Source organism: Jaculus jaculus, chromosome 14 (genome assembly GCF_020740685.1).
Source record: "Jaculus jaculus isolate mJacJac1 chromosome 14, mJacJac1.mat.Y.cur, whole genome shotgun sequence".
Taxonomy (NCBI): Eukaryota; Metazoa; Chordata; class Mammalia; order Rodentia; family Dipodidae; genus Jaculus; species Jaculus jaculus.
Genome location: NC_059115.1, coordinates 33,353,364 through 33,368,505, shown reverse-complemented (window position 1 = coordinate 33,368,505; position 15,142 = coordinate 33,353,364). Strand labels below are relative to the sequence as shown.

Below are 15,142 nucleotides of genomic sequence, written 5' to 3'. Positions count from 1 at the left end.
GGAATGGTCATCCTGTCAGTTCACATCATCACCTACCTTGGCCCTTTGACCCTCATGGTACTCCTCAAGATCAGTTTTATCATACTGTTTACAGCTGGGGAAATGGTCTAGAAGAACTACAGTGGTCGTCCACAGTTAGAGAGCAGTGCTGGTCCAGAACCGTGTCTTTGGCTAAGTCTTATGGCCTTTGCTCTCCACTTGAATGTGGCACATGCCACATGTTCCTCCCCCATGCCGGGTCCCATCTCCCAGGGGCTAAGAAAGACTAAACAGATCATTTTCAGTTATTTAGATGGTTTCTAGAACTAGGCAACAGAAGAACAAAAACACAATTCTAGCCTGGCATGGTGACGCATGCCTTTAATCCCAGCACTCGGGAGACAGAGGTAGGAGAATTGCTGTAAATTTGAGGCCACCCTGAGACTACATAGTGACTTCCAGGTCAGCCTGAGCTAGAGTGAGACCCTACCTCAAAAAACAAAACCAAAACAAAAATTCTTTCCTCTCACTGGCATCTCCCATCCCCTGAAACCCACTGTGCACTTGACACCTGTGCCCTTCCCCAGGGAGCTCCTGGCCTCCTACAAGCTAATGCCTTCATCCCCGGTGGGGCTGGTGAGAGATGGCCTGCCGGGGGGGCACAGGTGCTGCATATGGAAGGGGGGCTTAAGGACAAAACAAGTTAAGTACCTGCAGGACAAATATGCCTTTGTCCAGCTGTGACTGATGAGACTTTCAGCTGACTGGACATTATGCTAAAACAGGGGATCCATAGTGTACCCCAGGCCAGGAGTACAAGCATCCCCCAAGAATGTGTCAGACCTGCTGAAACATAAATGCTCATGCTGGTCCTGGCAATCTGGATTTTAATGATGCTTCCAAGAGATTCAATGTGCATACAAGTCTGAGACCCTCTGACCTGCATACCACCACTGACCGAGCTAATGAAATGAAGAAAACTGGTCACCTGTCTATCCTTTACCCAAGACCCATCTGTGAGCTTCAGGAAAGGGCATGTATGTTCTCTTCTCTGGGCAGGAAGGTGGGAGGGCAGTTAGAACCCCAAGCACAAATCAAGCCACCATCATGTGTGGCATATCTACGATGGGGTTCCCGTCCTCTGACACCCCTTTCTCTTACTCTGCTTTCCATGTGCAAAGAATTACTGGAAAGGCAACATGTGATGGAAAAAGCCACCCACCACTCCCAGGCCTGCTTCATTCCTGCTGTGTCCTAAATAGACATGGTTCCAGGAGCTGGAAAAGTTTCACTCTCAGGAGACACAGCATGCAAGGCCAGTGCCTTTGAGAAAGGCAACTCTGCTGGCTCCCAGTGTGACCACACCTTCCTCCTCAGAGCCAAGGAGAAGTCCCTAGCCCCTGGAGCTCCAAGGCAGATGAGAAGGGCCCACTTATCTTCAAGAAACTTCTTCTGGACTAAAAATCTAACTTGGGAGCAAGAATTTTGAAGGAGAGAATTTGGCTTGGTAACAGTGATTCTCAAAATGTGGTCACTGGACCAGCAACATAGGTTTCACTTAAGAACATTTTACGACCACAGATTGTCAGGAGATTTTATATATATACTGAGGACTGTGTAAGAGGAAAACTAAAGAGGGAGAAACCAGTCTCTCCATTGCTGACAGCCCAAGGAAAGACCTGGAATTCTAAACTCCATCCCCAACTGGAAATACTGACTCCATGACAGGTCTTGGGTGGCTGTGTATAGCCCCAGGGACTGTGATGCAGACCCTGCCTCAAAGGCAGAAGAAAAGAATTAGAGAAGGAGAAGAGCAGGGTCTATGACTCAGACACACACAGAGCACCTTCCTGATAGAGGAGTTGCAGGAGGTCCAGACAACTCTTCCCATGCTCACACACTTACAGTCTGTTATGTTTTCTTTCTAGGTTCTTCCCTCCTGGGACCTGTACACATGCCCTTCCTGCTGCCTCCAGCATGCTAGCCTATCCACTTACAGGTGCCTCCTTCTCCTCCTCTCTAGGTACAACTTAAATGATACATCCCCAGAAAACATCTTATGTCACGTGTCAAGGAACTGGTTCTCAAAGTGTGGTCCCTGGACCAGCAACACTTGGGAGACTTGTTGGAAATGCAGGATGTCGGAACCATCAGAGACCACTTAACCAGACACCCTTGGGATATGCAAAGGCTTGACAAGCCCTACTGGGGATTCTCATGCAGGCCCAATTTTGGGAGCTTCTGTGTCATAGCTGGACCTTAAGTGTCCCAGTAGCCAATGTGTTAAACTCTGTCTTCCAAGTACAGTGCTATTGGGAGATGGAGAACCATTAAGAGGTTTGAGGGTGTTGAGGTCGTTGGTACAGTGCTGTAGTAAGACCCCAGCCCTTTCCTCTTCCACTTTCTTGCCATGAGGTTAGAGGCTTTGCACACTGTGAGCTCACACCATGATGAGCTTCCCACATGAGAACTAAATGCAGTAGCCTGCCCTATCATGGACTGGAAACTCCAAGACAGTAAGTCAAAATAAACCTTTTCTCTTTATAAGAAGATTACTGGTGAAATGCTTTGTAGTAACAGAAAACTGCCCAGCACAGTCTGCCATTAGTTGGCAGTTCCCACACTTCACGTCACCAGGGTCTTTGAGAGCAGAGACCCTTTCCATTGTAGTCACTGTTCCCAGCACCCTGCAACAAGGCTACCAAGTAGATACTTTGGAAAAGTAACCCAAGAGAAAAGGTCATATTTGTGCTGAGTCTTAAAGGATAGGCATGGGTTTTCCAGTCAGAAGGGCAGAGAAAGAAAGAATGAAATCATGGGAAGGGGAACTGTGGGCACAAATGTGGTTAACTGTCTCCGGAGAACTTGCATTCTGAGGGTGCTACAGGAGCGGTGTTGGAAATAATCTGGGAAGACAAGGCCTGACTTTAGGGAGTAGGGAATACCAGACAGGGGAGTTGGGGCTCTGTTCTGCAGGCCACTTAGTCTGAGCCAGTCATTCACATTACAGTCACCTGGGGAGCTTTGGGGAAAAAAAAAAAAAAAAAAACACCAAGACCAAGTGAGTCAGAATGTCTGGGTAGAACTTGATATTGACATTTTTTTTTAATTTTATTTATTTATTTATTTGAGAGCGACAGACACAGAGAGAAAGACAGATAGAGGGAGAGAGAGAGAATGGGCGCGCCAGGGCTTCCAGCCTCTGCAAACGAACTCCAGATGCGTGCGCCCCCTTGTGCATCTGGCTAACGTGGGACCTGGGGAACCGAGCCTCGAACCGGGGTCCTTAGGCTTCACAGGCAAGCGCTTAACCGCTAAGCCATCTCTCCAGCCCGATATTGACATTTTTAACACTCTTTAGAAGGTTCTATTGTATAGTCCGAGTTAGAATGTTCAGCAGTTGGGAGGATGCCAAGAATACGGAGCTATTGGGGGCAAGAACTGCACAGGAAGAAGCAGTCTGGGCAGAAAACACTCTTTCTATCCCATTCCTTACTGCTTCCCAGGTGGTGCTGGAAATGGAAGGATGAGATAATTGAGCTGTAACTGAAACTGCTTCAGGAACTTGGTTGGATCTGTGATGTAAGAACTGAACAGCATCTGGGAGTTAAACGTGTAAAAATTATGGAAGTATCAGAGAAAAGGAAAAAGATGTGATCTTGAAAAGGCTCCAAAGCACAGGGCTGGGTTGGGACCCTTAATGAGGATGCTTGACCAGACAGAAGGGTAGAAAGACCCGCAGGTGGTACAGCCCAAGACTGGATTGAAGAAGAGGCAGAGAGGAGGAGAAGGGATGCAGGAGGCATGCAGCAGCTGAGGACTTGAGCTGACAAGAACAGTGGACGGCCTGGACTCCTTCGGCGTTTCATTCATGCATTGTCCCTGTGTGGATGCGGGCGTGTACGCCAAGTATAACCAGGGCTTGCATGGGCAGCAGGGACGAAGCTGGGGACCCCTCCCCCGCAAGCCTTCCGTTTGAATAGGAGATGCTTGGGAGACGGGGAATGATGGCGTAGCCTCTCTTGTGTTCATGGGAAGGAGATGAAGCAGAGGCCCACCTCCCCCTGACCTGGCGGAGGGCGACACGGATGCGATCCAGGAGAAAGCACTTTCTAGACTGAGATTCAAAGGCAGGGCTGGACATTCCTAGGGAAGATCTTTCTAGATACAGAAATACAACCGAAGGCCCAGCCAGACAACAGCGGGTACGTGGGTGAGCTGAGGGGGCCTCTCATGACGCTTCAGGACAGCAGGAAGGGTGGCAGGTGGGGGTGGGGAAGTCAACAGAGGCCTTTACGTTCCATTAGGAAGTGTGAATTTGTCCTGAGCTCAGCGAGGAGCCGCGGCACGAATTAAGAGAAAGAAAGTGAAAGGGTGACAGTGCACTTTCCACCCTCCCTGTGGCGCTCTGCAGAGGGCAGCGGGGCGCATCCAGTGCAAGAGGGACGCTGAAGGCTTCAATGCTTGAGTACGGGCTGGACTTGAAGACTGGGGGGGGGGGGCAGTGGGAATTGAGAGAGAGGATAAAAGGTCTAGGGTGACGCGCCCGTTCTCTGGTTTGGACGCACGCGGGGGTGGGGAGGGGAGCAAGGCTTCCTGTGTTGGGATGAAGTGGTCCAAGCTGGAGCCACAAAGACAATGAGTCTCCTCTGAACAAGGCTGGTCTAAAGGGCCCTGGAGCCTTCTGGGCGAGAGATACAAGCCAGGGAGGGGCAGGAAACTAGTAGCAAGTCCTGGATAAGAGCTGAAACCACAGAATGGCATGGGCCACTAACCACCTGGCAAGGGTCCTGGCAAGCTGCAGGCACAGAGAGGGAGGGAGCCAGCTCAATCCTGCTATCTGTGACCAAGAAAAGGGGTAGGAGGGGACAGTGAGCCTCATCTGCCATCTAACCAGCAGGCTTACTCTGAAGTTCCACCCAACCTGCGCCCTCCCTCCTCCTCCCTATCATGTGGGTGCACAGTGCAGAGCTGGGGCAGGGATAGAGCTGGCTGCTCTGGGGAAACCAGGCATGTATGGTCTTGGTCACAATAGTTTTAGACCCTCAGCACCGCACTGGGCCATAGATGGGATCCAGCATAGTGAAAAAGACACCCCTAGGCCTGGAGGTGCTAACCCCTGTGTCTGCCATTCTAGCTGTGTGACTTTGTGCAGGTAACCTATGCTTGGGGACTGGCTCCTCGAGCCATCCCATAGACACTAGCAAAGAGCTCCCCAGGGTTAGCCATGTTAAACAGCGCATTGTGTTGAGCATTCTTTAGGGCTGGGCCCCAGGACAGTCTTTTTTTTTTTTAAATTTTTTTTTTTGTTCATTTTTTATTTATTTATTTTAGAGCGACAGACACAGAGAGAAAGACAGATAGAGGGAGAGAGAGAATGGGCGCGCCAGGGCTTCCAGCCCCTGCAAACGAACTCCAGACGCGTGCGCCCCCTTGTGCATCTGGCTAACGTGGGACCTGGGGAACCGAGCCTCGAACCGGGGTCCATAGGCTTCATAGGCGAGCGCTTAACCGCTAAGCCATCTCTCCAGCCCCCCAGGACAGTCTTGAACACAACACAGGTGTAGTTCCCGCCTCCACAAAATGATGCTGAGATAGACAGCAGCACCTAAGGCATCCCACGTATACAGAAATCTGGATGGGCAGAAGGTGCTCTAGAGGAGAGGAGCATGGTCCTGTGAGAGCCCAGAAAACGAGGCTTGGGCTGCCTTCAAGAGTCACTGAAGTGTCTCTGAGGAAGGGCGTCAATAAAGTGGGCTCTGAAGAAATGAAGGGAGCCAAGGGAAGAAGCTGGGAAAGTTGCCTGGGGAAAGCAGAGGCCCCTGGAGTCAGGAGCTCAGGATATGCATTTAAGGGACTGAATCAAAGCCAGTGTGGCTGGACACTAGAAGCAATGTGGTCAGGCAAGAGAAAGTGTAAGGTGAGAGGGGAGGCCCATGGGGCCTTCTGGGTCCTAGGGAGAGCCGTCCTATGTGTCACATGGGCTGTCCTGGGGCTGCAGGGACCAGCACACAAAGTGGAGGCAGAGCAGGACCAGGGCATGGGTCCTCAGGGACCCGTTGTCCTTTCTTTTCTAGGGGTCACCTGTTCCTTTTGAAAGTAAATTCCTTAGCCTGGTCCCCAGCTCTCCCTGTCAGCAGTCATCTTTGCCTGCTACAATTTCCCTTTTGGAAGACATCAAAGTGAACCACGCCTGCCCTCTCTCATTAAAGACACATTCTGAGCCTCTCTCAGCAGGAGAAGCTGCTGAGCTAGGACATAATGATGAAACTTTTGCATATACGTATGTGAAATATATATGTATATTTCATTTCTATGGCCATAAAATAGCAATGAACATTTCTGGTGAGTCACAGCTTTCTTTCTTTCTTTGGCTAAGGGAGGTGGGTATGAGGTTCCAAGAGACCAAAGTTGAAGAAGCTGAGCCTTGCCAAGCTGGTGAGTTAGGAAAATGAAATTAGCAGCAAGCCAGCTCTGCCAGCTTCTCTGCTGGGGGCTGGAAAATTCCGCTTAGCAAACAGAATCCAATTCCAAGCCTGCAGAGCCATGAATCCAAATCCAGTGTCCTGGGATACTGGTCCTCCAGAAGGGAAAGTTTCTGCAGTGGACACCATCTCCCGGCACCAGGTCTCTATCCTTGGTCAGGTGCTGCAATGAAAATCCCCACCCCATTAAAAAAAAATACCTGGGCAACCTAACCATCTCCTCCCATGCACACCTCTGTGCCTTGATTTATCCACCTATGAAATGGGTACGATATATGGTAAAAACACAGTACCAGGCAGAGGAAGGGGCCCTGCCCTGGGATCCTACATCCACTTCTTTCACATGCATCCTAAGCTAGGGATCACCATTCCTGGCCTTCAGCTCACTTGACTGTCAAGTGAGGGTGATGACACTTTCACTGACTCTTCTGGCCCTACCAGGATTCCTGGGATGGTTTAAGCAGCTAAAGGCTAGCAAAGGAATTTGAAAGGTATAAGGTTCTCTATAATCCTCAAAATTCATTCTTATCCTATTAGCCTCACAGAGAAAAGCCAAAACTAAGCATACATGCATAGTGTTTGTTAAAACCTGCTTTTCATTTTTAATACAGAAATATAGTGGTGTTGATGCATATGTGTATATTAGGCACATACAAACACAAATACATGGCAACCTGATTAAGACGTTGGAATTTGCTGACTATAGTCTCTAAGGAGTCCAAGGAACCTGCTGTGAGAGTAGAGAAAAACAGATGGAAAAATAGGAGGAAGGAGCCGGGTGTGGTGGTGCACGCCTTTAATCCCAGCACTCGGGCGTCAGAGGTAGGAGGATCACTGTGAGTTCGAGGCCAGCCTGAATTTACATAGTAAATTCCAGGTCAGCCTGAGCTAGAGGCCCTACCTTGAACAGAAAAAAAAAAAAAAAAAAAAAAAAAAAAAGGAGGAAGGGACTGTAGCAATCACCAAGACTGTACTCTAAATCTTACAATCTCTGTCAGAGATGAGAATAGAAAGGTAGAAGATGACAGAAAGGTGGAAGTGAGGGAAGGTGGAGGTGAGGGAAGGTGCTCATTTTCCAGGAGGAATTGGAAAGGGTCCCCAAGGTTAGCTTGCAGTGGCATCAGGATCATTGCCATCCTGAAATACCCTGCTCAGTATCTCCCCTTTGGTTGTTTCTGTTTGTTTGTTTGTTTTGTTTTGTTTTCAAGGTAGGGTCTCACTCTAGCCCAGGCTGACCTAGAATTCATTCTGTAGTTCTAGGTTGGCATCAAATTCACAGTGATCCTCCCACCTCTGCCTCCCAAGAGCTGGTATTAAAGGTGGGCGCCACTATGCCCAGCTTCATAATCTTTTTCTATTTTGTTTTTCATTTTATTTATTTGAAAGAGAGATAGAGAGAGGAAGGAAGGAAGAAAGGAAGGGAGGAAGGGAGGGAGGGAAGGAGGGATGGAGGGAGGGAAGGAGGGAGGGAGGGAGGGAAGAAGAAAGATTGATGGTCTTTTTCTAAATATCTTTATGAGGGGGCTGAGGAGATGGCTCAGCTGCTAAAGGTGCTTTCTTACAAAAGCCTGCCAAGCTGGGCTCATTTTCCAGCTACTCACATAGAAGCCAGATGGAGATTTATTCACAGCAGCACGAGCCACTGGCATGCCTGGACACACACATGCACACACACAAATAAATAATTTTTTCATAGTTTTGTTTATTTGCAAACAGAAAGAGTGAAAGAAATAAAATGAGTCCGCCAGGGCAGGCCTCTTGCCACTGTAAACAAACTCCAGATCTATGTGCACTTCGTGCACCTGGCTTTTCACAGGCACTGGGGAATCAAGCCCAGGTCACCAGGTTTTGCAAGAAAAATAAACAAAAAAAAATTTTTTTTTTGTTTTTCAAGGCAAGGTCTCACTCTAGTCCAGGCTGACTTGGAATTAACTCTGTAGTCTCAGGGTGGCCTCAAACTCATGGTGATCCTCCTACTTCTGCCTCCCAAGTGCTGGGATTAAAGGCATGTGCCACCACGCCCGGCAACAAAAATTTTAAAAGAGATATATACAAAGGACTTTCCTTAGTCTTAGTTATTTAAAAAAATATTTGTCATAAGAAGGTAACTGTGAAAGTAATTAAACATTATTCAACCTTAGACATATGCTGAATATCTCATCTCCTCTTACTGAGAGAAGATTAGAGAGGCATTATGAACACACTGGTGCCAGCTGAGACTTTCTCCTCAGAGCCACTGAAAAGATGGAAAGAGAATTCAATTTGTGACTTGGGGGTCATCAGTGATTCCCTCCCTTATTTTGAGGAACACTGTTCAGATATGACTGTCCAGTATGCTGCCCTTTAATACCTGGTTCTTGTGTGTATGCCTCTGTGGATGAATAACTCATTGCCTTTAATCCCAGCACTTGGGATTGGGTCCCTTGTTAATGTGACCTGAACCCCATGAAAGACACATATCTAGACAGGCCAAATGGTAGAGAATGCAGGCCTAAGACCCTGACTGGGATTTTGCAGAGGAGGCTGGAGAAGCCTCTGAGGAGGAGGGTCTGCTGATGCCCATACAAGGAGGGTGTGGTCTGGTTGGATGTGTGACTCAGGACCAGCTCTGACCCAGGCAGAGAAACGAGACGAGTTAACAATCCTAACTACAGACAGTAAAGACAGAAGCAACCTTATGAACCATGATCTGAATCCTACCCATGCTACCTAATGCTCTAGCTGTGTCCCTCTGAGCAAGTTGCTTAATTTCCCCAAACCTTGATATTTTCAACCAAAAAGATAAACATGGTATCTGTTACCTAGATCACACCATTTATCAGGAAGGTGCCCCAATACATGCTATTCAACTGCTAGAACACTTGGCACATGGTACACAGGAGGTCTATCTGAAAACTTAACAACTTGCCAGTGTGGTTCTAGCCATAGCAACAGTAATGATCAACAGAGAGACATACCCCTGAGGGTTTCCCCATCCCTACCTTTTCTGAGAAAACCTTTTAATCATGAATCCTGAGCACACTGATGGGCTCAAATTATACACTACCAAAAAAAAAATGCTTCTCTGTTTAGGAATAACCTAGAAGGCTAAATCTGAATTATATCATCTTCTTAGGCAAGCGCCTACAGTTGTGAAAAACTGTGATGTTTCATCCCCAATAAAAGTGTTTTCTTGGAAATGAAGTGAGATGTTTGCTGGGATCCTCCCTTCCAACTGCTCTGGAAAGCTGGAAGATGCTCTAAAACGCCCCTGCACAGGGCATCTGCATAGAATATAGCTCAGTAACAACGAGCTCTTTCCAAACTGACTTTCCCCAAACACTCCACCATATTTGTATAAAATTCCCCATTCCCTTTTTCACAGTGGTACACATAGCAGCCAGTAACACTCGACCCCTCTGAACAGAATTTCATGAGGCCTATTGTCTTGAAAAGTGAGAGCTATCAAAAATCAAGTGAGTTACTCCAAAAATGAAGCAGTATTTTCATAGAATGTCACTACTAAATACTACAGAAGGTAATCAGTGGTTGTTTAGAACAGAGCTTTTCACCTTGGACCCCAAATAGTACTTTTTTGAAAAATAGTTTATAAAATAGAAATATATGTCCTGGAGGGTTGGGCTTGTATTTTAGTTGGTAGAGTATTTGCCTCGCATGCATGAATCCCTGGGTTCAATTCTCAGCACTCTGTGATGAGGCGTACTTGTAGTTCCAGAGTTTTGGAGGTGGAAGCAGGAAGATCAGAAGCCCAAGGTCATCCTCAGCTACACAAGGAGCTCAAGGCCAGGCTGGGCTACATGACATCCTGTGATTCATAAATAAATAAGCAATCCTGTGGAGCGGAAGGTCTACAATCAGCTAGCTTTCAGAAAGAAGTTATCGGGCTTATGTATTGCAGAATATTTCAGAGCCTTGCACACACTCATGTGTGTTGGAATCTCTAAGGGGGTTAAGACAAGATAGTGGTTCCCAAACATACAATCTTTTTTCTTCTTTTTCTCCTCCTTCCTCCCCCCTCCCCTGCTTCTCTTCCTTTTTATTGTCTTCTTCCTTTTCTTCTCTGTTACCTATTCCCTCCCTACCAAATATCCCTAAGTACTGGTATTTAGAAAACACATCTCTAGAGGAATAAAAAGCCTTACTACAAAGAATCTTCCATCTCCATGGGGCTAGCCATTTTATTCAGAGCAGAAGAAGGTTTCAGGCTCCCTGCATCCTGCCTTCCACAGTACTCTCCCAGCTCAGGGAGGAGGAAAAGCCAAGCTCTGTCAGGCCCAGCCTGGAAAGGGTAGGGACTATAGATTTTATGCTGGTGACAAGTAGGATAGCTTAGTGAACCCTAAAAACAGAATGAAGACTATTTATCATCTAGAAAATCATCCTAGGGGGCCCTTCAAAGTACCTGGTCAACAACCTTCAGGAGAGCTGTTCGATGTTCCAGAGCTTCTGATATACCAGATTTCAGGAAGTCTTGGATGACCAAGCTTTACACCACAGCCCTGTGCTGGGCCCTGTTCTCCAAACAGAGAGATCATTGCCAAATCCACTCTATCCTGTCAGTAGCACAGCACCAGATCTGGGCACATGACTGAGGGATGCTTTCAAAGACCTCCTCTATCTCTTAAGGCAACCAGAAGATACCTCCTATGACAATTCTATTTACCTCATCCATCCATCCATTCAACAAACAGTGCCAACAATGGATCAAACCTTCTGCTAGGTGTTAGGAAGGCCAACCTACCAGTTGTCCTCTAGGTCATCTCAGACCTAGAAACACAGTGCTTGTCCAAAGGGAACAGATAAATAACAGGTGATTACCCTGGGCCTTGCCTGATTCCCTCCATAAGTCCTTCCCACCTCAATTCAGTGAGGAGAGTCACTCTGGATTTCTCTCCTTCATCCACTCAAGCCCTGAAAATTTTCCCAGACTATTTTACTCTCCACACATTCCCAAAATCATTCTCTCCCCAACTCTAACAGGGAGGGATCTTTTAAAAATCCATATTAGGGGGTCTAGAGAGTCACTTAGTGTTTAAGGCACTTGCCGGCAAAGCCAAAAGACCAGGTTTGATTCCACAGGACCCACAAAAGCCAGATGAACAAGGTTACACATGCATCTGGAGTTCTTTTGCAGTGCCTGGAGGCCCTGGCCCCCATTCCTTCTCTCTTTTTATCTCTCTCTCTCTCTCTTTCTCTCTCAAATAAATAAAAATAAAATATACTTTAAAAATACATATTAGGGGCTGCTGAGATGGCTTGGTTGGCAAAATGCTTGCCTCACAACCCTCAGTATTCATTTAAAAATACCAGGCATAGAGGCACAAGCTTGTAATCCCAGCACAGGAGAAGCAGAGACAGAAGAATCTCCAGCACTAGTTATCCATTCAGGCGAGCTAATGAGTGAGCTCAAAGCCCCTGAGAAACTCTGTCTCAAATAAAAAATAAAAGGATAGCATTCCTGGGGGATGATACCCAAGGCCATTCTCTGGCCTCCACAAGCACATGAATACATGTGCACTCCCTCATGCACATATGTGCATGCATTTAAAACATACAAATCAAATGGCACTACTCCCTTCATGGAAGCCTGTTGGGCTTCCCACTCTCCCTCATCCCAGAGTTCCAGTTGCTATCTTCATCGCGGTCTCATAAGCTTTTCCTTCTCCTCTTCTATAGCTCTCAGAACAAACACCACTCCCCCTAGAAGCCTTCCATGAGTGCAGTACTAGCTCAGTGTGAGACCAAAGAACCCCCGCCTACTCCCTAGTGAGAGCAGGGCTTTACTGCCCTCTCTAGAGCTGAGCAAGGGCTGAAATAGCTGTGGCCAAGCATATAGGGGGCAAAACCATGACACCCCCAAGCTGAGTGTATGAGAACCACAGCTGCATTTTGTTCTCCAGCTGGGAGGAGCTACTGTGCCAATGTCTGATGCTCAGCTAACAGAGAGGCCCTGGCATTCCAGGAAGAAGATAGCCCAGCAGAGCCCAGCCTTCCTGCCATCCCACACAAAAATGTTAGTGATGCAAATAAAGTCATCTTAGACCCTCCAGAACAGATTGGCCACAAGATAAATATTACTGACCTGCCTTAGTCTGCATAAAGCAGAAGAATCACTCTACTGAGCACTGTCCACACTCCTCACCCATTAAATCAAGAAATTCACAAAATTTAGGGTATTGCTGTTACACAAAATGACACTAGAGGACATCACCATTTTGTATGCCCCTCAAGGAGTCATTTGATTGCAGTTTTTTGTCTCTTCTCCTTTTTGCATGTGTAGTATGTGTGTCTGCACATATGTGGGCACACACGTGTGTGTATGGAAGTCAGAGGTTAACATCAGATATCTTCCTCTGTTGCTCTTTACCTAACTTTTTGAGACAAGGTCTCTTGCAAAACCTAGAGCTTGGCTAGATTAGCAAGACTGTGAGCCCTGGGAATCCTCCTATCTTCTCAGTGCTAGAACGACTGATGCATGTCTCACCTGGCTTCTATATAGATATTGGGGATCAGAACTCAGGTTCCCATACTTGTACATGATGTAGTTACCTTTACTTTGTTGGGACAGACCACCCGAACAAAAGCAGCTGATAGGAGGAAAGGATTTATTTCAGTTTACAGTCTTGAGGGGGGAAGCTTCAGCATGGCAGGTAAAGGATGGTAGAAGAGAGTCTGGGAAGCACTTCTTGCCATGGCAGCTGGCAGAAATAAACGAGAGTGAGCTGAGCTCTGGAAAGGGGAAAGCTGGGCTTTGACACCTTAAAGCCTGACTCTAGCAACACATCTGCTCTAGCAAGGCTCCATCTTCCAAATGGCCACGAGCTGAGGACCAAGCATTTGAAACACATGAGGCTATGAGGAGCCTTCTATATTCAAACCACCACACAAGGACTTTGCCCACTGAGCCACCTCCTCAAGCCCAATTTTCCCTTCTTTTATTTGCTTTTTTATGTTTTATCTTTTAACTCTTTCCTTCATCTAGGTGGCAAGTCTACCATGTTTATCACTGGAGAGCCAGACTGGCCTGTGGTAAAATAAGTAAATAAGTTCATCAGAGTGTCATATATATGAAAGTCAGAATCAGCTTTCTGTAGGAAGTGACATCAAATGCTAAGGATTGTGGGTTCAGAGGACACAGCCCTAGGGAATAGGTGCCTACCCTAAACATTCCAACAGCAAGCATCCCCAAGCCATGCTCTTATTTCAGCATGTCAAAGCAGAGACCATGTCTTATTTATCTTTATGTCTCCAGCTCTGAGCACTGAGTTTGACAGCTATGTCTTCAATATGCTTGTTTCAAATAAAGAAAGGACCACATGGCTTCTTAGAGAAAGAAACAGAAGTAGAAGTCAGGAATACTGGATTCTCAAGCCTACCATGCACTGTGTGTCCTTGGCAAAAGAAGCCTCTTACATTTTCATGAAGTTTAATTGGTATAAAACCACTAGTTCTTTCACTAAATCCCCCAGTTATAATCAGGAAGAAGATATATGCAATGATATTTCTTAATGTGTGACTTCCCCAGAGAGACCTGGAATCATTATCCAGTATCCAGGACTTTGAATCACAAACCCTATGAACTTGGCCCAGCTGAGTCTGGCCCTGACTGAGAACCTGCTACAGTTGTAAGCTTTCCTACCACCCAGGTGGATGGGAAGAGCTGGAGCTTGGAAAGAAGCAGACCATAGAGCAAAAAGAGGCAGGCACACGGACAAAGAGTGGAGGAACTAGAGTGGAGTTCCGGCCCAAGTTCTATTCTCAATTTGCTGTGACATTTGAGCAAATCAATTCTCTCTTTGAACCAAATCTCTCTCTAGAATGGACTACAAAAGTCAAGCAAATCCTTTCCCTTCCTTCGTTTTCTTTCCCTTCCTCTCCCCCTCTCTCTTCTTTCCTATCCTTCTTTCTCTTCCTCCTCTCTCCATCCTTTCTTTCACAAATATCCCATTTCTCCCTAGAACTAGGCTCACTGCCATGAGAATGAGGCAAGCCCCAGGTCTCACCCTCCAGGCCCAAGAAAAAACATATCGGATAGTTGGGCACTCTAAAATGAAGAAACAGTAAAACATCCTGGCTTTCTCAGGACAGCCAGCTGAAGGACTTAGTGTGGCATAGGCCCTATGCAAGAAAGTGGCCACCAGTGGTCACTGCAGACCCTATGCAAGAAAAGGCAGCCTGGGATCAGCAAGTACCCTGGGGTCAAATGTGAGTCCAGCTTGCCCTGAAGACTTGGCTTCCAAAACCCATCAAGAACTCAGCCATCACATTAACATCAGGCAGAAGGGCCCCAGCTGCACTGGCCTGGGTAACCCCTTAATTAGACTTTCATGGCGTGACAAGAAGCCTGCTCGACCCAACTGCCAGCTGGAGTTCCCCTCTGCCTGGTGGCTTGGTTAATGAACCCCTGAAAGGCTAGCTGGGCTCATTACAGGTGGGTGAGACAAGGGAAGGGACTAGGAGCCCCCTATGTCCCCCAGATATCTATCTGTCTATTATCTATCTATCTTTCTTTCTACCTTCTTCATTGCTCACATTTAGAATAAAAAGAGAAGCTAATTTCAAATGAAGAAGGAGGAGGCAGGAGATGAAAACCCCAGCCATCCACACAGGCTCACCATGTGCAAGGCTCCAGAGAAAACTCTGCCAAAACCCAGATGGGACAGAAACTCAGAACTTAG

General features: G+C 47.0%; 1 protein-coding gene across 5 annotated transcripts in view; it reads right to left on the bottom strand.

The window, feature by feature from the left end:
* The window catches only part of Srgap3 (SLIT-ROBO Rho GTPase activating protein 3), a 273,622-nt gene that overhangs the window by 123,420 nt on the left and 135,060 nt on the right, over positions 1–15,142 (bottom strand). The window lies entirely within an intron of this gene.